The sequence below is a fragment of the Chanodichthys erythropterus genome, chromosome 20 (assembly GCF_024489055.1).
Source record: "Chanodichthys erythropterus isolate Z2021 chromosome 20, ASM2448905v1, whole genome shotgun sequence".
Taxonomy (NCBI): Eukaryota; Metazoa; Chordata; class Actinopteri; order Cypriniformes; family Xenocyprididae; genus Chanodichthys; species Chanodichthys erythropterus.
Genome location: NC_090240.1, coordinates 23,425,289 through 23,451,242, shown reverse-complemented (window position 1 = coordinate 23,451,242; position 25,954 = coordinate 23,425,289). Strand labels below are relative to the sequence as shown.

At 36.3% G+C, this 25,954-nt stretch overlaps 1 protein-coding gene across 3 annotated transcripts in view; it reads left to right on the top strand.

Moving 5' to 3' along the window:
* The window catches only part of fam3a (FAM3 metabolism regulating signaling molecule A), a 77,639-nt gene that overhangs the window by 15,517 nt on the left and 36,168 nt on the right, over positions 1–25,954 (top strand). The gene's annotated exons all lie outside the window — the stretch shown is intronic.

Sequence of the window (25,954 nt, the reverse complement as noted above, 5' to 3'; positions counted from 1 at the left end):
ATTGGTTATCCTTTTGATCTCTAATTCATAAAATTAGCAAAAGTCTAACCTTTCATTGAAGAAAAAGAATTGAAAGTGGGGGGAAAGTCACATTATGAAATAAATGTTTATCTACAAAACACGTTGGCCACAATTATTGGCACCCTTTTATTCAATAATTTTTGCAACCTCCTTTTGCCAAGAAAACAGCTCTCACTCTTCTTCTATAATGCCTGATGAGTTTGGAGAACACCTGACAAGAGATCAGAGACCATTCCTTCATGCAGAATCTCTCCAGATCCTTCAGATTCCAGCTCCATGTCGGTGCTTCTTCTCTTCAGTTCACTTCACTCATTTTCTTTAGGGTTCAGGTCAGGGAACTGAGATGGCCAGGGCAGAAGTTTCATTTTGTGCTCAGTGACACATTTTTGTGTTGGATTTGATGTTTGTTTTGGATCATTGTCCTAATGGAAGATCCAACCACGGCAAATTATTGGATTTCTAGCAGAAGCGGTCAGGTTTTGATTTTTTTATCTGTTGGTATTTGATAGAATCCTTGATACCATGAATCTGAACAAGATGTCCAGGACCTCCAGCAGAAAAATAGGCCCACAACATTAAAGATCCAGCAGTATATTTAACCGTGGACATGGGGTACTTTTTATCCATGTGTGCACCAAACCCATCTGGTGGGTTTGCTGCCAAAAAGCTCTTTTTTTAGTTTCATCTGACCATAGAAGCCGGTCCCATTTGAAGTTCCAGTCTTGTCTGACAACTGAATATGCTGGAGATTGTTTCTGGATAAGAGCAGAGGATTTTTCTTGAAAACTTCCTGAACATCTTGTGGGGACGTAGGTGCTGTTTGATAATTTTTTTAGGCTTTCTGAGACTCAAGACTCAACTAATCTCTGCAATTCTCCAGCTGTTATCCTTGGAGAGTCTTTGTCCACTCAAACTTTCCTCCCCCCCATGCATTACTACGATTTAGACACTCGTCCTCTTCCAGGCAGATTCGTAACATCTTTAGTTAATTAGAACTTCTCAATTATTGCCCTGATAGTGGAAATGGGGATTTTCAATGCTTTAGCTATTTTTTTACAGCCACTTTCTGTTTTCAATAAGCTCAACAATCTTTTGCTGCACATCAGAACTATATTGTTTGGTTTTACTCATTGTGATGAATGTTTAAGGGAATTTGGCCTTTGTGTTTCCTCATGTTTATACTCCTGTGCAACAGGAAGTCATGGCTGGACAATTTCATGTTCATGATCACCCTGGTGTGCTAAAAAATGTAAATATGAATGGGAATATACTTCAGAGATATTTTACACATAAAATATTCTAAGGGTGCCAATAATTGTGGCCAAAGTGTTTTGGACAAAAACATTTATTTCATAATGTGATTTTTCCCCCACTTACAATTCTTTTCCTTCAATGAAATGATAGATTTTTGCTAAAAATATCAAAAGGATAAACAATTAAGATTTATTTTTACAGTCATTTTTGATAATATTTACCAAGGGTGCCAATAATTCTGACCACCACCGTATACGGCCATCGCTTTGCAACACTCATCTTGTTTTATGATCTTTTACCACTCAGTTAGTTTAGCAATTTCACAGACACACAAAAAGCAAGCAAACAAATCTGCTTCCTCTTCCACTCTTTGATTTGTTTTATTCTCCATGGTTACAGTTTTTTTCCTAAAATGAGTCTGTCAAGTCCTCTCTTTTTTGTTTTCTTTTCTAAATTTTCCCTGACTTGATTTGACTCCTACTATCCCACCCAGCTTAGTCCATCACATTCGCTCCCCATTAGTATCTCTTTCATTCCCGATTGACTCCATAAAGTCCTCCTCATTCTTTCGTCCTCCCTCTATTTTTCCGTTGCCCATTCCTTTACCCCGTTCTCTATCGCTTCCTCTGTCTGTTATCAACTGCTCCTTGATCCCAATAAAATGTGGTATATTTTCTTAACTATGCAAATAAATAATTCAGATAAAAAAATGAGATTGACAGTTTGAGAAAGAGTGGTAGCATGGGACACTGGGTTAAATAAACAGAGAGGAGGAGGTGGGGTGAGCAATAGGATACTGAGATGTGAACACACAAAAGAGAAATAACTAGATATAGGGCCATGCATACCAATACAAAGTTTGCCCATATATGAGAATAAGAAAGGCTATGTTAAATAGGAACAAATATCATCTTTCTTATCCAGTGATGCTAGACCCAACACTAATTATAAATGTAATTTTACTTACAAATTTGTCATGATATCTATACAAGCAGCAAAATACCATCCCATAGTGCATGAAGCATTGTCACCATACATTACACAGTGAATGTGACAGGATTTTATAGTGTGGAACAAAGACACAATGGTGATAATTCATCATGTACTGGTTGAACCTGGATACTTGCTAATACCTATTAATTCATTTCATTATACTTTGAAATTAAATTAAATTAAATGAATTATACATTATACAGTCCAATCCAAAAAAAAAATAATGAGGTGCTTATTATACTGTTTCTGCCCATCTATCTTTTTATCATGTCTTTGACTGTACCTTTCCCTTTGTTTCTGCACATTCTCTCGCTCCTTTTATGTTTCTCATTCAGTCTCTCTCTTTCTGAAAGACCATTGTTTCCAGCCATCACCTCGTCTTAAATCAGTGTGAGGTTTCTTTACAATGCATGTGAGCTATGTGTCTCTTGGTGTTAATACAGCTTTCCCCTTAATTCCCACACAAGTTTAGAACTTTCTGACAGAAAATAAATTTCAGATTTTTTTTACATATTTACACAGCCTTTAATTAGTTATCTGAAATTAAATTGTATTTTTTTTTTTTTATATTGAACCATTTAACTCTTTAGCCCAGAATTCTGGTCTGACTAATATAAGAATGTTTCATTTAGAAAAGTAATTTACAGCACCACATAAATAATACCTGATATCTATCATCTGTCATTCTACAAGCACTCTATTCTTCATTCTCTTTCAGCAAATATAAATACTAAGATTGTGAAACTCTTGCTTTTTACAAAATCCTTTTTTTTTTAATGTATTTCACTGTATTTCCAGGTCCAGTCATAAATAAAAGCGAGTGTCCCTGTCACAGCAGTGTTTGAGGTCATATTCTGAAGCAGCTGATGCATGAGCTGTTCGGTTTACCCTTGCTTTGTCATTTTCTACCTTTCCTTGAATCCCTTTCCCTCTGAGGAATCCACTAATATGGTGCAACAGAAATGTTGACCTAGACTAAATATAGCTGATGATACAAAAATGCACTTTGCTTTTGCAAGCTGCTTTTTATTCAGTATACTTGAAAGTGTTTTAAACATGGTTAGACATCAATGGTAGCGGTGTGATGGTGTGCTTAGATAGATCACTTCAGGTTGCTCCAAGATGACTGGCTAGTGGCTATGTAATAATTGTGCATTGGGTTGTTTTATTAAATGCATAATAAGTCTGGCTTATGTATTTGGATAGGCAGTTTATCCTTTTGAAAATGGTCAGTGAATGGAAGTATGTAAAATGTTTGTCAGACAGGAGGTAAAAACTATTCAGTAACTAAGCTAAGCTAAATAGTATGTTTTTGGTCATTAAAATTAGATTAAAAATTAAAAATAGTTTTGGACTATGATGTGAATTTTGGTTCAACAGATTATGTAAATATTATGATATAATGATCATTATGATCATTTTAATATTAGATAATATTTGATCAAATATATCTAATAGTTTCCACTGCAGACAATGTTATTTTTGTCCTTTAACATAATGGGACACAAAAATGTACCATATTCGATTAAAAAATTAGAAAATTTGGGAGGGAGGAGAAGAGAGCAGAAGGAGCCAGGTTGGAACCCAGAGCACAGTCAGGACGAATGACCATGGCGGGGTCAAGGGAGGGAGAAGCCCTGAGGAGAGCAGACTGAGACAGAGCTGGAGACCAAGAGCTGATGAGACCAAGCGACACCAATGGATCTGGTGGCCGAGGCGGAGCAGCAGTGACGAGCATCTGAGGTGGAGCCAAGGTGCTGCAGGACTGAGGTGCAGCCAGCGGGACTAAGGACCAAATCGGTGCCAGAGGACAGGTTGGAGCTTGATGGAGCCGAAGGGATGGAGGGACGAAGCGCAGCTGAAGGCCCGGAAGTCCATGGAGCAGGCAGAACAATGACTGACCAAGGTGCAGCCAGAGGGACGAGGGAGCCCAGTGGAGCCAAGGGAGGGAGGAGCCAAGGTGGAGCTGACTGGTTGACAGGCTGAGGTGGAGTGACAGGCTTGGTGGCTGGTCCCAGGTGGAGCCGAGGGAGCGAGGAGCCAAGGTGGAGCCAATTGGTCAACAGGCTGATGTGGAGTGATGGGCTTGGTGACTGGAGGTGGAGCCAGGGGATTCACTAACCAAGGCAGAGCTGGAGACGGGAAGACCCAAGGCAGATCCACGCAGCAGAGTGGAGTCAACAGAGGGGGAGCCAAGGGACTGAAGCGAAACAGCGGAGGTGAGGCTGAAGGACTTGCTCTCTGTAGTAGAGGAGGTGGGAGAGGGAGGCTGGGTGGGATCTTTGGAGACACAAGAGACTTGTAGCTGGGCAGGACCAACGGAGGCACAGGAGACTTTGAGCTGGGTGGGACCAGTGGGGGTGGGAGACTCAGGGAAATATCCTCTTACACTGGTGCATTGGCAGAGCTCCATAAAGGTCACAATGACACACACTAGCACGGACAATGTTGTCGGCTCATGCATCTTTTCAGATTCTTTGTGGGGCTCGGGCTCTGTGCGATGATCGGCTCAGTTGTCCACTTTGGCGCTGTCATCGCAGCAGGCTCGGGGCACTTCATCTGTGCTGGGCTCTGGCATAGGCTCCATGCAGTGTGTAGGAGGCGGCTGGCTGGGCTCTGGGTCTGGAGTGGGGCTAGTGATATCCTCTGCAGTGAGGCAGATGGTGAACGCAGATCTGTTGTTCACCAGCATCCACTCCACGAAAGCAATGAAATCCCCCCAAGGACCATTCCCAGGCAGATACACAGAGCATGCAGTCCAGATAAAGTCCCTTGTGTGATCTTTGCTCCTTCTGCCCATGGCAGAGCAGCTGGATGGCTGGCAAGTCCATTATTGAAATCCTTTAAATTGTCTTTAATAATAATCTAACAAAGAACATGCAAGACAATCACAGGAATATACTAGAAAAACAACCACTTAATCAGAAACAACTCAGAACCAAGAACAGAAGTTTAAATACATAGGGAGTAATGAGGTAACTAAATGAACAACAGGTGAATGTAATCAGTAACTATAGAAACAAACAAGGATCAGAAACACAGGCAGACTGGAAAAGGGAGAACCAAACTAAAACACACTGAAACTAAACAGAACCAAAGCCTACAACTGACAAATATATATTAAGACACTTTTTTTTCATTTACACATATAATTGTGTTTAAATTATTCTGACAAACAGAATAAAGATTTTTGACAAATTGGACTTCCAGAAATTGGCCAATTTCAGGTATATCATATGCAGACCTTAATAATTGCTTAAGATGGCAAGCGTCTAGAAAACAGGTCACGTTGCAACAGTTTTGTGCGTCATTAAAAATTGTATTTCTTTCCAAAATACTCTTCTTTAGCTTTATCTTCCAATGGCTTATGCAATTGCAAATTAATTTTCCGGGTCATGGATGCCCGCCATGTATCATAGTATTCAGCACCTTATTGATTTAATCAACTGCACACTAAAATATTGCTTCAACGTGTCCGAAACCTCCCTGTTGGATTTCAACAGCTTCTCACACCTGATAAGAACATCTTGAGGAACCTCTGGCAGGATGAAAGTTCACAGGGACCATAATAAGAAAAAAAAAATAGTACATGAACTTTGTCTTCATTATTGCACTGATTCATTTTTCATTCTTTAATACTAAATATCATCTTCACTTATACAAGAGCTACCCAAAACTACCAAAAAATTGAGAGACTCTTACTTTTTGCAGAAGTTAAAACTAGAAATAACAATGCAATGCTTATTCCAATTAACATTCTTTATGTTCTGAGACATTAACCAGTTAGCGGATGAAGGGGCATTTTTCTCATACAGTGGCAAGTCTGCATGAACAAAACTCATCAATCTGGCACTAAATGTAAACAAATTAGTTTTGCTTTGTTTCCACATTCCAAAGTAGTCATTTACAAACTAGTATATGGGTAGTTGAAAAATCGCCACCTTAGAATTATAAGGTTCTGTCTGCATTCTGAGTTTTGAGATATTGAGCTTTTGCATTATATACTCATTTGTAGATAGAACCTTTTTGTATTAAAAAGAAGCCCCAAAAAGTACACAACTTAAAATAAAAACATCACATAATATAAATAAGTTGTCACAGAATAAGAATATGTGAATAACTCAATTTCAACAAAAATGTCAGATATAAATCCAAGTTGATGAAATGTCCATTAATTTTCAAGATTTTAGGTTTATATGATTGTGTAAGGGAAAGTCTTTTCTCCACTTTTAAAAGCCTTTTGAATTTGTATAAAATCACACTACACACATACTATGTAGTCTCTTAATTAATGTGAATGTATGCGTCATGAAAACTGCATATAATTCTAAAATAAGTAGCAATAAAATTTTGCTATTTAAAATAGTTACTGTCAGTATGGCATGCATACTCCCATGCTATTGGATTCGGACAGATTTTGCCTTACTAATGCTGAATTTCTGACTTATTTTTGCAGTAAATAACTGTAAAAATGTTATTTTCGTAACATTATTTTATTTTTATATATATTTTTTTACAATAAATCTCAATTAATTTTGTTAGATTTAAGCTTAGAAAGGGGGAAAACTATTTACCAATAGGGTGAGATTAAATAAAATATTTAATTCAAGAAGAATTAAATATATATTCTCAAAAAGTCAATGTCAAATGTCAAAATATGTCAAATATTTTTTGCATAAAGTTAAGAAAATTTATTTTTGCAGTGCAGATGCATTTTAATTTTAAAGAACTTACTCTGTTTTCTTGAATCAGCAGCAATAATCCATGTAATCCATGTGTTTTGTGAGGATCCTCGTTCAGTTCTTTAAAGCTGCAGTTTTGCTTCGTGATGGTTAGATGACATAAGAGCTGCTGTGCTTATGAAGAGCATTGAGATATTTCACCACCCTATGTGAACTTGTAAAACTGTAGTTTTGCTGCTTTCACCCAAGTTCATGTTCACCGAATTCAGAGCTTCATTTCTTCAAACAGCCCTCAGATAGAGGCATGCAATTTATTCCAAGAAATGTCCCACCGTTCCTGAGACTCTGCTTGTCTGAGCTTTAATTTCCCACTTTACATGAGCACCGGTGCGCTGATGCTGTTGAATTTGAGCCTGTCCTAGTATTAACATATCTCTTACATTCACTCACCCTCTCTCTTCACTCGCTCCCTCCTGTCTCTCCTTTTCTCAGGTCTCTTGTGTTGTTAGATGGTGGGAGGAGCCAATATCATGAGGTGTTCTTATACATCCATCTCCTCTGACACATAGAGAACAGATAGATAGAAGCTGAGAGCTCTTTGTCACAGCTTGTGCTAGTGACACTGTTCAGACTGGGTGATCTGTGTCAATATTTGCTTCCATATTTACATTAACGTCCTCTGGGTTTCACTGCACTCTTGGCAGTTGTTTTATTCTGTTGGACTAATAAGACTGATTTTCAAAAACGTACCTTTTATAAGTTCCCACAGTTCTGTCCCTATAATCGTATTATATTATAATATATTATGGATGTATTATAAATTATACATACATAATTAAATAAGGTAAAATTGTTTATATTTATATTTTATATAAACAAAATATAAATTATATATTTATATTTTATTTAAATAATTTAATTGAGTTTAATTATTTAAAATGAGGTAATATCAGTCTTCATACTGAAAATCATAGGCTCTGCAGTTTTACGATTTTTATAACTAAGTTATTGTGTTCATATTTTCCGTTAAAAGCATGATATTCCAATGCCGTCACAAAAACGGTGAAGAAATAATTTGACTTTTTTTTTTTTTATAGAATTTCCCTGATTTTAAGTAGGTCCAATAAGTACTAGAAAAACTACTGGAAAACTGTGAAAATGGAAGAAACACAAAGTGGCACCACAATAATTTGAACAATATTCAATAAGTTCATGCACAAAACTGGTGCATGGGTTATTAATTTGTACTTGACACTATAATTTACAAATAATATACATTTTTGGACAAACTGTATAAACTGCTTTCATTTGTAACAGACGAAAATTATGACGACATGAATATTATGCACTCTAAAAAATGATTGGTTAAAAACAACCCAAGTTGGGTTGAAAATGGACAAACCCCGCGATTGGGTTGTTTTAACCCAGCGGTAGGGTTAAATGTTTGCCCAACCTGCTGGGTAGTTTTATTTAAACCAACTATTATTTAAAAATTGCTATATGGCTAGCTTAAAATGAACCCAAAATAGTTGGGAAATTAAAAACCAGATGCAATTAGAGGCAACAATAATAGACAAAAAGTGAATGTTTATTAATAAGCTTTAATATTTTATTAATATAAATTTAATAGTTTAATAGTTTATTTATTAATAAGCAATTTAATAAATTTTTTTTAATAATTTTTTAATAATTACATTTTTTTTTATAATTATTGTTTAATAATTATTCATTGAACATTAATAAATGTTCTTTTCCAACATACTTTGGGTTAATTTTAATTAAGCAATACAGTAATTTTTAAACAATAGTTGAGTTAAATAAAACTACCCAGCAGGTTGGGCAAACATTTAACCCTACCGCTGGGTTAAAATAACCCAATTGCTGGGTTTGTCCATTTTCAACCCAACTTGGGTTGTTTTTAACCCAGCATTTTTTAGAGTGTGACAGTGCAAAAAATACATTGATAGATGTTGAAACAAAAAGTGTTTTAGCTTATCTAAATAAGCTTCCTCTTTGAACGACAAAACATCAAACTAGTTACATTCTGAAAAGAGCCACAATTCATGTCTGCAAGAGAAAAAAAAATTGACATATTGGTATCTGCGTGATGGCTTGTTATAAAACAAGAGAAATATGTCCAAAGTGGTCAGGGACTCCAAGTACTGCACAAGACTTCTCCTGAACACATCATACTCAACTACATGCTATCTCTCGGGCCTCTTCTATTGTATTGTAGTGGATTTGGATAAATATCTCGGAGGCAGAATGCATTTGCAGCACAAATCAAGCAGACATGGAGCAGGCTGCAGTCATTTCCCATTATCAGTGGATTTATTGAAGGGAAAGTTTCCAGGGCCCAGTTGGACAGGAACGAGGGCCAGATCGAAGCAGTTCCACATTTCTCTGACCTCGTATGGCTTTCTATAGATTGAGAACTTCTTCTGTGGCCAGAAATGAAAATGACAGCTGTTTTTGTCTAACAGAGCATTTGTCTGGCAATGCATGCGTATATGTGTCTTCGGCAGACTTCCTTTTAATAGAAGTGCTGAAAGACCCAAAATTTAACAATCAGTCCCTCAGAAGATCAGGCATGAGGTTTTATCGCATTTCTGCCAGAAAGAACAGATTCCACACTTAAAAAAAAAACTTGATAATTAGCATTTTTATACACTTTATTGTAAAGTCAAAGTGGTCCAATGTTGAAAATATATGGGGTCATTTGCGTGTTGACTCCGAGTCAACACCTGGTCTCAGATGGAGGCTCCTGCTCCGTAATCCAATGATTTTCAGACCTCTCGCAAAGGAGCAGGAGAGGTAAAGAATGTGAGGCTTTTGTGTGGAGGCTCTGGAGGCTTTACAAGGGGAATGCAAGGAGACAACGTTGAACTGACAAGCAGTAAAATCAATGTGAGGTCTCGTGTGAAAAGACATGAAATACTAGTTCATTTAAGTCAATTTCTCCTGGGCTTTCTGGTGAGATGAAAGGGGCACTGGATCAACAAGTTTAGACAAAAGACCTTATTGACGGATCTGAGTCTGAACCACATTGTTTTAATGTTAGAAATGATGCATGCAATTGATGCAAGTTGCATCATAAAGATATGATATAAACTAGTTCTCAAATATATATAATATAAAAATAAATATATAAATAACTTTACCCTCACCTGTTCCACCTTTTCACACCAAAATAATGTTTTCTCTCAAAAGCTCCATTCATTCAGTTAGTAATTTTTCTTTATAATAATAACACTAAAATTTTAGGAATCTGTCTTGGGGCTGGTAAAAGTAAACAGAAGGAAAACATAACAAGCCTACAGACCAGAGCAAGTAACCCAGTGTAAGGAAAGTCAAACTAATGCATTATACTGTATATATAATGCATTAACTACTTTAGCATGCAATATTTGCCACACAAGTAAATCATACAAAAACGTGATGATTTCATCGGGTAACAAGTCATTGTATGTGTTTGCAACCACTGTATAAACTGTGAAAGTGTTTGTATAAGTTGTTCTGTATGTTCATTTAATAATTATTCAGCTTTATCTGATTATGCTTTAAGCTAAAGGGAGGTGTTCTCAGGTGCATTTTAAACATTTTGCCATATTTTAAATCTGTATTTTGTTTCAAGAATGCGTTTTTGTAGGGTCCAAAACAATGTTAGACCCCTTTGACTTTTTTTATGGATTTAAAAAAATGCGTATGGTATAATGAATCACAGATTTATAAATATACTAATTATATTTACTAAGATATAATTTATATTACTATAATATCGGTGTTTATAAATTCATCTAGAAAGTTTCAAATGGGGTCCAAAACAACATCAGACACATATAATATTTCAAAGAAGAACAAATGTCATTTGGAATGTCAGAGTGAGTAAATGATGACAGAATTTTAATTTTGGGTGAACTGTCCCTTTAAGCAATGAATATCAGAAAAGATGTTATAATTTCTGTATGTCCACTACTGCAGGGAACCATTAGAAGTTCCTTATCATACTACTCAGCCTAATAACGTAGATCATGTCCCGGGTTTACCATTGATATGGCTAGGTATATGTGTTAGTAGGTGTGTGTGAATTCACGTGTGCAGGCATACATAATGTGTGCAAACGCTTTGCTGCTCAGCGGAGGGCCGTCCTGATTGCAGTCATTAACTCAGTGGGGGTCAGAAGGCAAAAAGAACACAGATCAAGGTCGGCAATGCCTCTTTATCCGCTTTAAACCTCGCTTTGAACTAAAGCTTTCTCATTTCTGTCCAGCCTGCCTTGATATACAGACAGAGAAAAGCAACAAAAGCCTGGGAGGAGTAGAAAAGGATGACAGATGAATATCTAGGAAAACATAAATTGACAGATAACTGCAGATCCTGTACTGCAGCACTCATGCAAGCACAAAGAAACAGAGAAAAGCACAAACAAAGGCTCTCGAATCAAAGGATGCCTCTTAAACAGAGTGTAATGTTATGTTACTAGCCGAGGCAAACAGACTGGCAGCTGAGGAAATGAAATCGCTGCGCAGCGCTGTGTAACTGTCTTGTTAATTTTATATGGACTGCTGGGCTTCTCACGCTAATGATTTTAACAAGCCCGTTCCATTTGTGTGTTTTTATTTACGTATTTGGTTGTCCAAGAGAGTACATACGTCACACAGTAATCAGGATGATGATGATTGTATTTATTTGTGAGAGAAGGTGGAAAAAGGACTGAAAGGCAGCTCTGTTGCAGAGGAAAGTAGATGCTGAATGGAGCTACAGAAAAGAGGTGGTGAATGGTGCACTTGTGGTCAGTTTTACTGTTAATCATGAGGATGAATGATAATGTCAGTGAAAGCTTAAATGTGTTATTTAATTTCTTGATTGTATATATAAAGAAATCTGTGAAAATTATTTTAACCAAATTAAACAGACGTATTCAAATCTTACGGCAATCCTGATCAATAATGAAAACACTTACATGGCTTGTCTCTTTATTATATTATTTGCTTTTTATAGGATTTTTTAAAAATTTTAAATTTCCCAAAACTTCTTTAATAATAAAATTAATTATGGGACACCAAACAGTAATCAGATTAACACCTATATTGTAATTCACAATTTTAAATCCCTTTTTGTCTTCATGCGTAACATTATTTTTTAAAAGTATATATTTTTATGTTAATAATATGAGGTAGTCATTTTTTTTAAACTTAATAGAAATAGTTTAAGATGGATTCTAGCACGTTATACTGTCACATATGTCAACATGCTGATAGTATTTAATGTCAACAATCCCATTATAAGCATTCCAATTACAGATCAAAGTATGGCTGTACAATTGTTCCTGGTTGTATAATGAGGGATGTGGCCGAATAAACTCCTGATGGACAAATGCAGGAAAGAGGACATTTCCGATTCATCTTGATAATAATGTTTAATTTTGACTAAAGCAAACACAAATTGATTGTCAGGTGTGACACAAGGACAATGGACATGTGAGAGAAGATGAAAGAGTTGGAGAGAGAATACAAGGTGAAAACAATAGTGGTTTCTTTTCATTACATTAAAGTTAACATAAATAAATAAAAAACAAACTTGAAGCCTACAGAAAAAAAGAGACATTATAAAATACAAAAAGCTTTACGGCACATCACAGAATGAAAAACACTTGCCGAATACCCCTTTAAAGTTCTGTAAGATCCGTCAACAGAATGGAAAGAATGCAGGGTCGCATTTTTAAAACTTACACATCTTTTAACTCTTTAACTGTCAGCATCCCGCTAGCTTAGACCCTCAGTAAACCATACTCAAATAGGACGTTGGAAACGGTATTTAAATTACTTTTAGCGGGCTCCTCCCCCCTAGTGGGTGGTGTCATGTTTCATATTACAAAATTTACACAATCAAAACTTTTTCTAATCTCGACGCATATTGTTGACAGGAGAACACATACAAATTTTTTAAAAAATTGAAAGTGGGTGACACCTGGTGGCTATTTTTGATACAGCGGCTAAACAAAATCTCATGGGAACTTCAATTTTTGAGATATCAACTTCAAATTTGGAACACAACTTGATTAGACATATGGCTTTGATTTTAAAGCATTTTTAGAGTCGAAATTATTTTGTTAAATATATATTTGGTATAAAATGTTTAGTACAGTACTAGTATCTGCTTTTCAGTCAACTTTTTACACTTTCATTTTTTGAAGTTCAGCAATAATCTGATGAGTGCCGTGATTTAAAAAGAGACCAACTTTTGGTCTGTATTCTAGTGTTGTCACGATACCAAAATTTTGACTTCGATACGATACCCAACTTCAGTATCACGATACCGATACTTAAACGATACTATGGCAAAAACCTAAAACAGTAGGAAAAGTAAATAAATAACATATGACAGAACTGTGGCTAGCATTTTTATTGGCCACAATTTTGATGTTGGTAAATTACATTTTATATGATTAAAGCTGACTTTCTTATGCTTAAATTACTTTGAGTCATTTTACTTGATTTAGAAGATTTAAAACACTTTCAAACTTTTAAATGCAGACTGACCACCCAAATCAAGATTACATTTTATATCAGCTGGTATGTACAGGTGGGCAAGAGGTGGACAATGTATGAGCATGAGCTAGTATGAGAACAAGTTATTTGTGTTATGCTATATAAAAGAACAAAGAAGCAAATTACAAAAACAGTAGTAAATTAAAAATAATCTTTTTTCAGATACACTAAGTTTATTTAACATATTTAACAGGTTTTGTTGTTTGATTAACATTAATGATGGACAGGCCTATTTAATTGGGCTGCTGAATGCATGGACGTAACTGACAAATATCCAGTTATTACCCACCTGTTTACGTCCACTTAAGCCATAACCGACTGTATTCACGCGAGATACTCCACATGATGGACATTTAGACATCTGTGTGCACGTGTATTTGACTATTCAGACGCGTGGAAAACTGATCGCGCGCGCGACAGACAGAGAGAGAGAGAGAGAGCGAGAGAGAGAGAGAGAGAGAGAGAGAGAGAGCGCTTCTGTTGTGTGTCATTCAGCGCAATTCCGCCTATCCCTCCTTCACTAACTGCATGTAAATAACGAATTGTGTGATTGGATTGTAATTTTGTGCTACGACGATCTTCGACGACCATTAGGCTGTAAACTTAAATTATATTCAACTCGCCAAAGTGGCTAGTGGGAGTGGCTGTCATCAAGCCCTGCATGTAAGTGTTTTGACAGTGAGAATATTGATTACTGTAAATAATTAGAGCAATGTTATTAAAGCATAAATTGGTTTAATATAATTGTATAGTCCCTTCACATATTTGTTTTTTAAAATTAATTTTATTTTAGCAACCAGATATCACTTATTAGACTCAATAATACACCTCTTTGCGGATGTCTGCTTGCATGAGTAATATAAATAACACTCATTTAATTTTTGAGAGCATAAACATAACGCTGGTATCACATTCACTAACCTGTCGCTCTTTAAATTCTCTGTACAAATCGGGATGTTTGGCAAGTTGGATGCTCCCTTCGCTTGCGTTATTTTGTAACGTATTTTGCAGACGGGCTTTGTGGTGTCCGTGGGCTTGCCCTGACTGTCGGCAATGTAAGCAAAATAATGCCATATTTTGCTTTGTGCATCTGCCGTTGCGCAGTTGACAGGAATAAACACGCACTCAATGTGCCTCAGAAGCAGCGCGCTGCACACACACTGCTCCCTGCTGTCGCACATTAGGAAATACAGCTGGCACTCAAAGTACCGGTACTAATAAAATGAAGAACCGTACCGTTTCTAAAAGCAGGGTATCGCGATACCTTTCTAGTACCGGTATATCGTGCAACACTACTGTATTCCAAAGCATTCATGAATTACAACCATTTAAGTTTGGATTCCAATTTCACATGTACGCTCAAAAAGGGGGGTGACAGTTAAGGGGTTTGACATGACGTTTAAAAATCTGCTAATTTTAGAACAGCATACTACTGTTATTATTTCTACAATATAAAAATATTGCAAAATTCCGAATTCAGCCACTGAAAAGCAGCGAAACAAAATTTAAACACTTCTGTGGCGCTATCAAAACATTATAATTCTGGTTTGACTTTTGAGCATCCCGACAGCCAGTGACTCAACCAGTGGCATGAGTTTGGGGCGGAACTGTCTTTCAAACTGACCAATGGGAGACGAGGGAGTGATTGAGAGAAAGCAGACGCTGGGCTACAGGTGCAAAATTAAACAGGCAAAAATGTATTCCCGATATAAGGGAACAAATAGACATTTTGTAAAATTTTATGAAATAATTATTGGTAATTTATTAGAGTTTTTCTAATTCTTAAAGATGCAGTGTGTACATTTTAGCGACATCTAGCGGTGAGTTTGTGAATTGCAATATAGAGAAGCTACGGTGGCCAACACAGGACAAAGATGTTCTGAGACAGAAGAGAGTAGCCAGTCAAGCAAATGTGGTTTGTCCTTTTAGGGCTACTGTAGAATCATGCCAGTGCAAAATGGTGACTTAACATATAAGGGGAACCACGATGTATGTAGATAGAAATGGCTCATTCCAAGGTAATAAAAACATAACGGTTCATAATGCATGGTCTTTATACACCACTGAAAACATAGTTATGTATATTATATTGCATTTCTGTCAATAGATTCTCCTAAAATTTACACATCGCACCTTTAATGCTTAAATTCTGAATTTTGCCTAACCCTGCAGTTGACCATGCTTTAGAGACAAATAAGCAAGGGATATATTTGTATTCTAACTAGCTAAGCGGGATAGTGTATGCTCATCTGGCCATTATCTTAAAATAAACTTCTGCAGGGTTTATACAAAACCCTGTTTGGGTCTATTTTGTGATAATGATGGCTGAATATACGTTATAACACAGCTTTTTAAAAATCAAATAAATAAATGGACATGAAATGTTGGTTAAAAGTATTTGATTAAGGCATGGAGTGCTACATGGCACATTGTTGCCAGGGACAATAGTCAGTATAGTTTAGTGGTCATTATTCAAAGATATTTGACAAAAAATATAGCGATCAAACAGACTTGTGTATTCCAGTCCAATAATGGAAAAACTCTATGTGCAGCTCCTGGAAACACTCATAGCCTTCAGAGAATAAAAGTGTAAACATTAGAAAATGGTAAACATGAGCCGAAAAATATAATGGAAATAAGTACGCAAAGTGCTCAATAAATGTGAGAGATGCTTGGCATTATATAAAACACAAGTTTGTCGTTCAGCTCATGCAGCACACAAGAGGTGTTAGGTCGAAAGGTCTGAATGATGATGGAGCTGATTGCACATGATGTAAAGCTGAGCATATGTGTGTAAAGCTTCGGAGGTTTTGTTGTCAGTCAGAAAAAAACTAAGGAGCCGCAGACACTGACTAATTAGGCCTATTGTTGTCATCTATTTACATTTCAAAGACACTGAGTCATGCTTGGGTAAACGGAAGTAATTCTCTCAGGTTCAGTGAGACCATGTTTGCTCATCTTATTCTCTCAAAGCAAATTGTGTTTGTTTATGAGCAACAATATCTGAACGAAGGATTGCATTCCTAATGATTTCAGCTTTTATAAGGAAATGTTGGTCGTACTTCACCTTCTTGTAAAACGAAGAATTAACCATTTTATAAAATGTTCTTGTGCTTTACTTTATAGATGGCTCACGTAATTGAAATAGAAAACCGACACCTGTTTTCCAGGGCTGTTTTGTCCAAGGAGGCAAGAAAAGCTTGCCTCCACAAAACAATTTGGATGAGAAAATAATAACAGTATGAAAAGGAAATCAAACTAATAAATAAACATGACATTAAATAATGTGTAAATCACTTTTCCGAAAGTGACAGCACTTTGGGAAAGTAAATGAACTTGAAATGACTTGAAACATGAAATGATCTGTAAGTGAGCCAGTTTTTAGCAAGCACTCAGCTCGGGTAAATTAAAGCTGCACCTCCGTGCCTGCGGCCTTAATTACACCTGCTGTGTTTACGGAGGATGTGATGACTAATGGACTGAAAAGAAGGTGACTATTTATAATAATAGCCGAACAACAGCTGGTGGTGACAAATAAAAGATGACCAAATATTTTTGTTTTTGTAGTGAAGCATGTTGCATAAACAAAAATGCATAAACTAAAAGTCACCATGATATCAAAATTGACCATTCTTATTCTTTTATGGAGTATATTGCAGTATCTATTATAAATTATTTATTTAATTATTTTGATAATTTATGTGCCTTTGCAATCTTAAAGGGTTAGTTCACCCAAAAATGAAAATTCTGTCATTAATTACTCACCCTCATGTCGTTTCACACCTGTAAGACCTTCGTCCATCTTCAGAACACAAATTAAGATATTTTTGATAAAATCCGATGGCTCAGTGAGGCTTGCATTGCAAGCAAGACAATTAACACTTTCAATGCCTGGAAAGATAAAGACGCATTTAAAACAGTTCATGTGACTACATTGGTTTAACCTTAATGATTTTTGTGTGCCAAAAAACTAAATAACGATTTTATTCAACAATACAGTTGAAACCAGATATTTACATACACTTCAGAAAAAAAACACAAAAACGTTTTTTTTTCTTTACTGTAATACATTAAATCAGAGTAAACTTTTTCTGTTTTAGATCAATAAATATTAACATATTTTTTGCATTTGTTAAATGTCACAATCGAGCGAGGGAGAATTTTGATGTATTTTTTTTATCACTTTCATTAAAGTCAGAAGTATACATACACTTCCTTAGTATTTGGTAGAAATGCCCCGAAACTGTTTCACTTGGGCCAAACCTTTTGGGTATCCTTCCACAAGCTTTCTACAATAGTTTGCTGGAATTTTGGCCCACTCCTCTTTACAGAACTGGTGTAACTGGGTCAGGTTTGTAGGGCTTCTTACTCGTACTTGCCTTTTCAGTGCCGCCCACAAATTTTCTATGGGATTGAGATCAGGGCTTTGTGATGGCCACTCCAATACCTTGACTTTGTTGTCCTTAAGCCAATTTGTAACTAATTTGGAGGTTTGCTTCGTCCATTTGGAAGACCCATTTGTGCCCAAGCTTTAACTTCCTGGCTGATGTCTTCAGATGTTACTTCAATATATCTACATCATTTTCTTTTCTCATGATGCCATCTATTTTGTGAAGTGCACCAGTCCCTTCTGCAGCTAAGCAGCCCCACAACATTATACTACCACCCCCATACTTCACAGTTGGGATGGTGTTCTGAGGCTTCAAAGTTTCGCCCTTTTTCCTCCAAATATACCGTTTATCATTATGTTCAATTTTTGTTTTGTCAGACCACAGGACATGTCTCCAGAAATTAAGATTTTTGTCCCCATGTGCAGTTGCAAACTGTAGTCTGGCTTTTTTATGGTGGTTTTGAAGTAATAGCTTTCTCCTCCCAGTGTAACCTTTCAGCTCATGATGGTACAGGACTCGTTTTACTGTGGAAAATGACAGTCTTACCAGTTTCAGCCAGCATCTTCACAAGGTCTTTTGCTGTTGTCCTGGGGTTGATTCGCACAGTCGTGGGGGCAGTCATGGCCTAATGGATAGAGAGTCGGACTTGTAACCCAAAGGTCATGGGTTCGAGTCTCAGGTCCAGCAGGGATTGTCTGTGAGGGGAGTGAATATCCAGCGCTCTCACCACCCTCAACTACGACTGAGGTGAGACCCTTGAGCAAGGCACCGTACCCCCAACTGCTCCGGGTGTGTGTTCACGGTGTGTGTTTTCACTGCTGTGTGTGTGCACTTGGATGGGTTAAATGAAATTCACAAATTCCGAGTATGGGTCACCATACTTGGCCATATGTCACTTCACTTCACTTCATTTCGCACCAAAAACTTTCCTCTCTGGGACTCAGAATCCATCTCCTTCCTAAGGAAACCTAAGGATGAGCCACTCTTGTGGAGGTCCACAATTCTTTTCCCGATGTCTTGGTTGATTTCTCTTGATTTTCCCATGATGTCAAAGAAAGGGGCTCTGTGTTTGAGTTGTGCCTTTATATGCATCCACAGATGCACACCGATTAACTCAAATGGAATCAGTTAACCTATTAGAAGCTTCTTAAGCTCAGAATGGAATCATCTGGAGTTTTCCTTTTGTTTATAGACACAATAAACTTAGTGTATGTATACTTCTGACTTTGATGAAAGTGATAAAAAAAATACATAATTTTCCCTCGCTCAATTCTGACCTTTAATAAATGCAAAAAATATGTTAATATTTATTGATCTAAAACAGAAAAAAAATTACTCTGATTTAATGTATGACAGTAAAGAAAAAAAGTTTTTTGTGTTTTTTCGGAAGTGTATGTAAATATCTGGTTTCAACTGCATCATGGGCGACTTCAAATCACCGCTTCATGAAGCTTCGAAGCTTTTCGAATCAGTGGTTCGGAGCATGTATCAAACTGCCAAAATCATGTGATTTCAGTAAACGAGGCTTCGTTATTTCATAAGTGTTTTGAAATTTAAACTGTTCACCTCTGGGGTGTGTGACTTTGGCAGTTTTATACGTGCTCCGAACCACTGATTTTTGGGTGAACTAACCCTTTAAATCAAAATAATGTCCCCTCCCTCTTGCAGTGGAATCTCTTCTCTGATGATGTGTTTACTGGCGTAAGGGCGGGACAAACTGTCACTCACATGACATCACAGCAATAGCAAACTACAACCTTCCAATCAATTCCGATAGACAAAATCATGTCCTGCCCTACATTTTCTCTTGTTCGAGAAGCCGTTATACCAATATATACGTCAAAATAGGGAAGAAAAGTCTATCACAGCTTACATTTTATGCCAACTTTAATACATAGCATGCTAATATAAGCATACAAAAATATATAATAAAACATGAATTTACATTGACCCCAATGAACAAACCCAAAAGACTTTTCTTCCTCATTTCAGAAGTATACCACACGCTACTTCTGCTTCCTTATAGCCGAGTCCCAATACAAAAGATCAGAGATCAGTGACACAGAGGATCATTTTACATCATTTATTCATAGCAAATTACATGACTTAAAAAAGTGTTGCTCTATATAGTTAATTTGGTCTTTTCAAGAAGTAAAAACAATATCAAATGTCTGTCTTTGTTCCATATTTTGGTCATACTATTTTTGGATTAGCCTATAAACCAGTGAGGAGATTGGCAACAGGCCATTACTATTTAATGATACTGACTCTAGAGTGTATTAAATGTACTTCAATAATGGAGAGGAAGGCAGAAGAGACCTCACAAAGCCTCACTGCTTTTGTGTCTGGGCTTCATTATGCTACAAGGATTAAGGAGCTTTTCCGATCATATTCTCTTTAAATTGAAACTGGATGGAGATCCGATTATCCTAGAATATACTTCCTTATATCATCAGGACTTTCCCGCCAAAGTATCAAAATCCCACCAACTCTATCATGGTGAAACAAAGGTCTGTAATCTAAATAATCATTTTGAGATGATCCTACACTATATATAAAAAAAGAGATTTTATGTGATTGGTTTGTGCTTTGTAGATCCTGCTATTGTCATTGGTTAGGTGCTTTTCCATTAAAACAAGAGGATTCCAACAGATATATTATTGATAGAGAACATAAAGGTTCTTGAGAGTCTTCAAGATCACATACTGTGGATAATTGGAAATACATTTTTATTTATTTTATTTTGGAAAACATGTAATCCTTACCAAACAGCAACCCCTTGTCCCTCATGGCTTGTGCCATTCCACCCCTGAGGACATGAAGACATATCCAGTAAACATTGGACAAAAGCAAAACAAATTGTCACTCCGTGTTGGAAAAGAGTTGCTGAGGATGTACATGTACAAACAAAAATTTTTAGGCTGACAGGAGAAAATAAGCTGACTTAAAACAGCACCAATTTGAGTACCATCAGGAATGTGGAAAAGCAATACTCATGCATTGGTCTAGTGCCATTATTCATTTGAGAAAGCATGCCTTAACAGTAATGGCTTATGATGTATAAAGAACCCAGTCACACTGGAGTCAAAGTAAAGATACCTTTATAGAAAGCAAAAGTGCATGGCATATACAGCTGATTATAGCCATAGCAACTAGTTGAGTGGCGGGTGATAGCGATGAGGTGCTAGAATCTATGTTAGGATATGTGCTCTGCTAGAGTTGTGCAAGGGTGTACAACACAACAAAATAACACATTAAAGTTAAGCCAACAGAAAAACTGATACATTATTTTCAGGATTCTCTGATGAATAGAAAGTTCAAAATAACAACATTTGAAATAGAAATCTTTTGTAACACTGTAAATGTATTTACTGTCACTTTTGGTCTAAAGCATCATTGCCGAATAATACAAATTTCTTAAAAAAAAAAAAAAAAAAAAAATCATATTTACCCCAAACATTTGAATGGTACTGGTATCTGTATCTTGAGCACCAAATCATCAAATTAGAATGATTTCTGAAGGATCATGTGACACTGAAGACTAGAGGAATGGCTGCTAGCTTTGCCATCACAGCAATAAATGACATTTTAAAATGTAATAAAACAGAAAAGAGTTCTTTTAAATTGTAGTAATATTTTACAACATTACTGTTTTTACTATGTTTTTTGATTAAATAAATGCAGCCTTGGTGAGCATAAGAAACTTCTTTAAAAAAAAAAAAAAGTATACTTTTTTTGTGTACATTTTATGTATGTATCTTTTGTGCAAAAAGGATTTTTGGATATTTGTAGAAAATAAAACTAATTATTACAATAAAAATGGTTTTGGCTATTTAGTCCATAAGGTAATGACTTCTGAAGCCTATCTGCTAAATATTACAAGTATCAACAGTTCTATCATATAAACAAATCTAATGGTAAATAACTTCAACATCTGCATTTCAGAACGTTCGTAATGTTTAAGTAAAAATATATAAAATTAATTTTATATCCAAATGCTTGCATGCTGTCTTGTCTGTTTAGATTTCCCAGTAGGAATTCATTGCATGTTGTCAGGAGCACTTCTCTACTGATTTTGAGGAATGTTAAATAGGGCCCATATTCATTTGGAGCTGAGAACAATTGCCTTTTATCCTGAAAGCATATTACATGCACACTAGCAGAATGAATTGCTTTTAGGCTGACACGTTAAATCGGTCATTTCATGGAAAACTCTAACTTTCAGAATTCAAAACTCCTACCCTGGTCCAACCATTTAACTATAAGTAGAAACAGGTCTTCTGAAATCTTTGTGCATTTGTTGCATATATTCAAATCTCATCAGTGTTAGATATACATGAGAAATTGTTGCTCAGTCTTTGCCAGAGAGGCATTTCAGTCAACGTGAAATAGATTTATAAACCAGATAAAGAGGAAGACCCATGGTGAATAGAAACCTATAGGGTCCTTTACTCTTGACCCTTTATGCAAAAAAGGTTATATATATAATGAAGGATGTCTTATATCAGTGGTTCCCAAACTGGGGTACGTGAGGTGACAAGAGGGGGTACGCGAACAAAATGCTGAGTAGTTAATTTAATTCTACCTTAAAGTAAATCCAGTACATTTGCAGTACTGTACAGTACATTTAATCAAATTACCTCATCATTTGCAGTCAAAAATGACTGTATCCACACAAGCAGCATGCATATGATAGATTGCGTGCAGAATCTGCTGGCTTAGCCTAAATCGCGCTAAATTACTGTCATTCTTTAGCCTGGGTGCCAGCCCGAACCCCGCCCACAACATTTTTTGGACGGTAAGTTCTGACTAGATTTGACTAGAATTGAGTATGACCACGTCAGGCTAGTCATTCTTGACAATGCAGCTTTGTAAAAGTGGGGATTTGGCACTTGCTCGCATGAAGAACTAATAAAGACACAGATAATGGATTAATTTCGATTTAAGACTCAAACTTTCTCCGATACAAAAACATACCTTGTGTGAGTTCTTGTATTTAATGATGATAACGAGCAAGAACGCATTTGTTCCCAAATATCCACACGACTGCAAACGTGACATTTTTATACAACAGGTCAAAAAACAAAACGTACATTACTGTCAGTATTTACTCTATTTTGCAATGAAATAATAGTTCTGTCTAAAACCACAGCAGAACTACAACACACGTCTGTTTCGCGAACAATTCTGCGGCTTTGAATGAATCGCAAGAGTCAGTGATTCAATGATTCATTCACAGCCACTTGCTTCGTTACTGAATGAATGATTCGATGACTCACTCATAAAAACAGTGACTTGCTGCCACCTACTGGCGGTTTTAGATTAATATTTAAAAGTGTTACTTAGTTTTACCATCATTGCATATTTCTCTATTGAACATTTTTATTTAAAACATTATGAATAACTTTATAAAATAAATAAAGATAAAAACGTGCACTGGAAAATCAATTTAGGGGCAAATATTGTCCCTTAATGGTAAAGGTGTGACTGCAGTCGAAGTGGAAGAGAGGGGGTATGCAGAAGGATGGTAATCCCTTCAGGGGGTGCTCAAAGCTAAAAAGTTTGGCCTAAGTAGTCTTATATGATTTCACAATACTTTCATGTTTAAAGGTGCAGTAAGTGATTTGAGAAACAGTTGATATTTGTATTCAACCCAAACACACCCCTCCCTTCATTACTCCACCCCCAAAATGTACAAGTGGATGCAAGATGCAAGAGTGGATGTTTTTTTTATCATAGCTGAAGTGAAGCAAAATAATGCTTCTCGAAAAAATAAAGTGAATATGATGAACGAACAACAAGGAAGAACAAAAAATGAAAATACAGTACACAAGAAGTTTGTTGTTAGTCACCAGTACAACAGCTCACAATGACACTCAAAACTGTTCTGTCACTATAGCTATACATTGAATTACAGTAAAAACCAATGTTACTCACGTAGCAAAAACGATGCAACCTTGGCATCCATTTTCAGGCCTCCCCCCTTGGGTCTCTCTAGCGCTGGAAAGCTTAATATTAACACTGGTCTTAAAGCTCTTGCCTGATCAACCCTTCTTTTTCCAGTGATATTCCTCTGACCTAGTCTCTTTTGTAATGTCTCGCAGCCATCTCTCTTTCAACAGTCTTTCTTCAAATCTCCCTCTTGCTCACTCTCTCTCCTCCCCCAACATGAGTGGACACGCCCCCTACTGCTGTTTGGCTAAGTGTGTTGTGGCACTTGATCTGTTCAACTTTCAACACTTTTAACAGGTTATTTCTGTTTTTTCTAATGATAAAGTATGTTTAAAAGCTGTTTAATCCCTGAAATTTAATCAAAATAAACAAAATTATTAAAACAAAATGAATTAAAACTAAATCCATCCTTTGATGGGAACCCATAAAAGGTCCTTTTATATAAAGCCTGGCATCTATCTATAGAAGTGTATAGAGTGTTGTGAACTGAACTTTACCATGTTTTCACATAGAGAGGAGCTCGCTGCTACATTTGATAATTACATTACCTCTGCAGTCTGCATATTAGTTGAAAGCCCCAGAAATTTCAGACTGATTGTTACATGGTTAGATACCAACTTCAAACCCAAAATAAAGCCATCACAGTCATGCTTATCTGAAGTACTTTTGATAGGAATAATGAAAGCGAAAGTAATCAGACTTGTGTTTTCTGGTGGATTTACTGAAAAATCTGTTTCATCAAAAGCTCTTTAGAAACGGTCCTCCAATATGGTTAGGGGGAATACTAACATCAGAGAGACAGAGAGAGGAGTTTATGCATGTTCTCAGTCTCTCTACATGCACCTGTCCCGTGCCTTAAAATCCGTTCATAAGAATTTCTATAAATGTCCTTAGTCACAGTCTAGACAAGTCTTTGGCAGTCATGACCAGGGGAGGTTGTAGCTAAAAGTATGGCAGAGAATACAGCTGCTCTTTGATGGCTCATGTGATGTATTCTCCTTTTTAATGTGTTGTGCACCTTAAAAACCTGCTGTATATAAACTTAAGGAAGTGAGGGAGGTCACATTCACATAATTGATGGTATGATTTCAGCGCTCAGGGGAAATTGGGAGAGCTGTAATGTGACAGTTATAGTAAACTATAAATTATGTGACAAGAGCTGAGGTTGATGTTAAATTACACTCAGAGAATTACAAATACCCCTCAAGTGGGAAAGGAGAATGAGTCATTCTGACACAGTGTTCCAAGCAAGAGCAGAAGCTTCTTCTGCAAATTTATAGAGTGTTTCCCATTTTCCGCTAAAAATACTTAAATACATATATCATTTTAAAAAAGCATATTTGAAAACATTTTATCTCATATGACCTTGACAACTGATAATGATAGTATAGTAAAGTATAGCTTTCCTGTAGCTCAGTGGTTAGAGCATGGCACTAGCAATGCCAAGGTCATGGGTTCGATCCCAGGGATTGCACATACTCAGATACAAATGTATAGTATAATGCAATGTAAGTCGCTTTGGATAAAAGCGTCTGCCAAATGCATAAATGTAAATGTAAATGTAAATGTAAAGTAAAATTAGCCAATATTTCTCACTATTCACTATTTCTGTTACCAACCTCTATTATACTGAACTTTCCACTCACTAACACATGACTTCATTGTTCAATTTCCATCAAAGTTAAATGAGAAAACCTCCATTGTCTTTTGCTCTCAAGCTAAGACAAAAAAAAAAAAAAAAAAAAAAAATGTTTTCTACTTTTTAAAAACTTTTAATGTGTTTTGGGATAAATACTTTGGATTTGAATGTGAAAGTTTAACATCATACTTTAACTTAAATTATAATTTGGTATTTTTACACCCATAATTGAGGTTGGATTGACTCACTACTTATTGGCTCGGTTTAATTTGACTAAATACCAAAAAAGGCATCATAAATAGACCATCCATCAATCATGATAATGTGTGAGCTTAAATGAGGGCAATGAAAAACACTCCTGAACTCAGGGGCCTGAAATCCATTGAGGAAATGAAAAGCTGCTGGAAATAAGTTGGAAAGCAAGAATGTAGTAAAATGATGGTGCCATATAAATAAGTAATCGTTTTCATG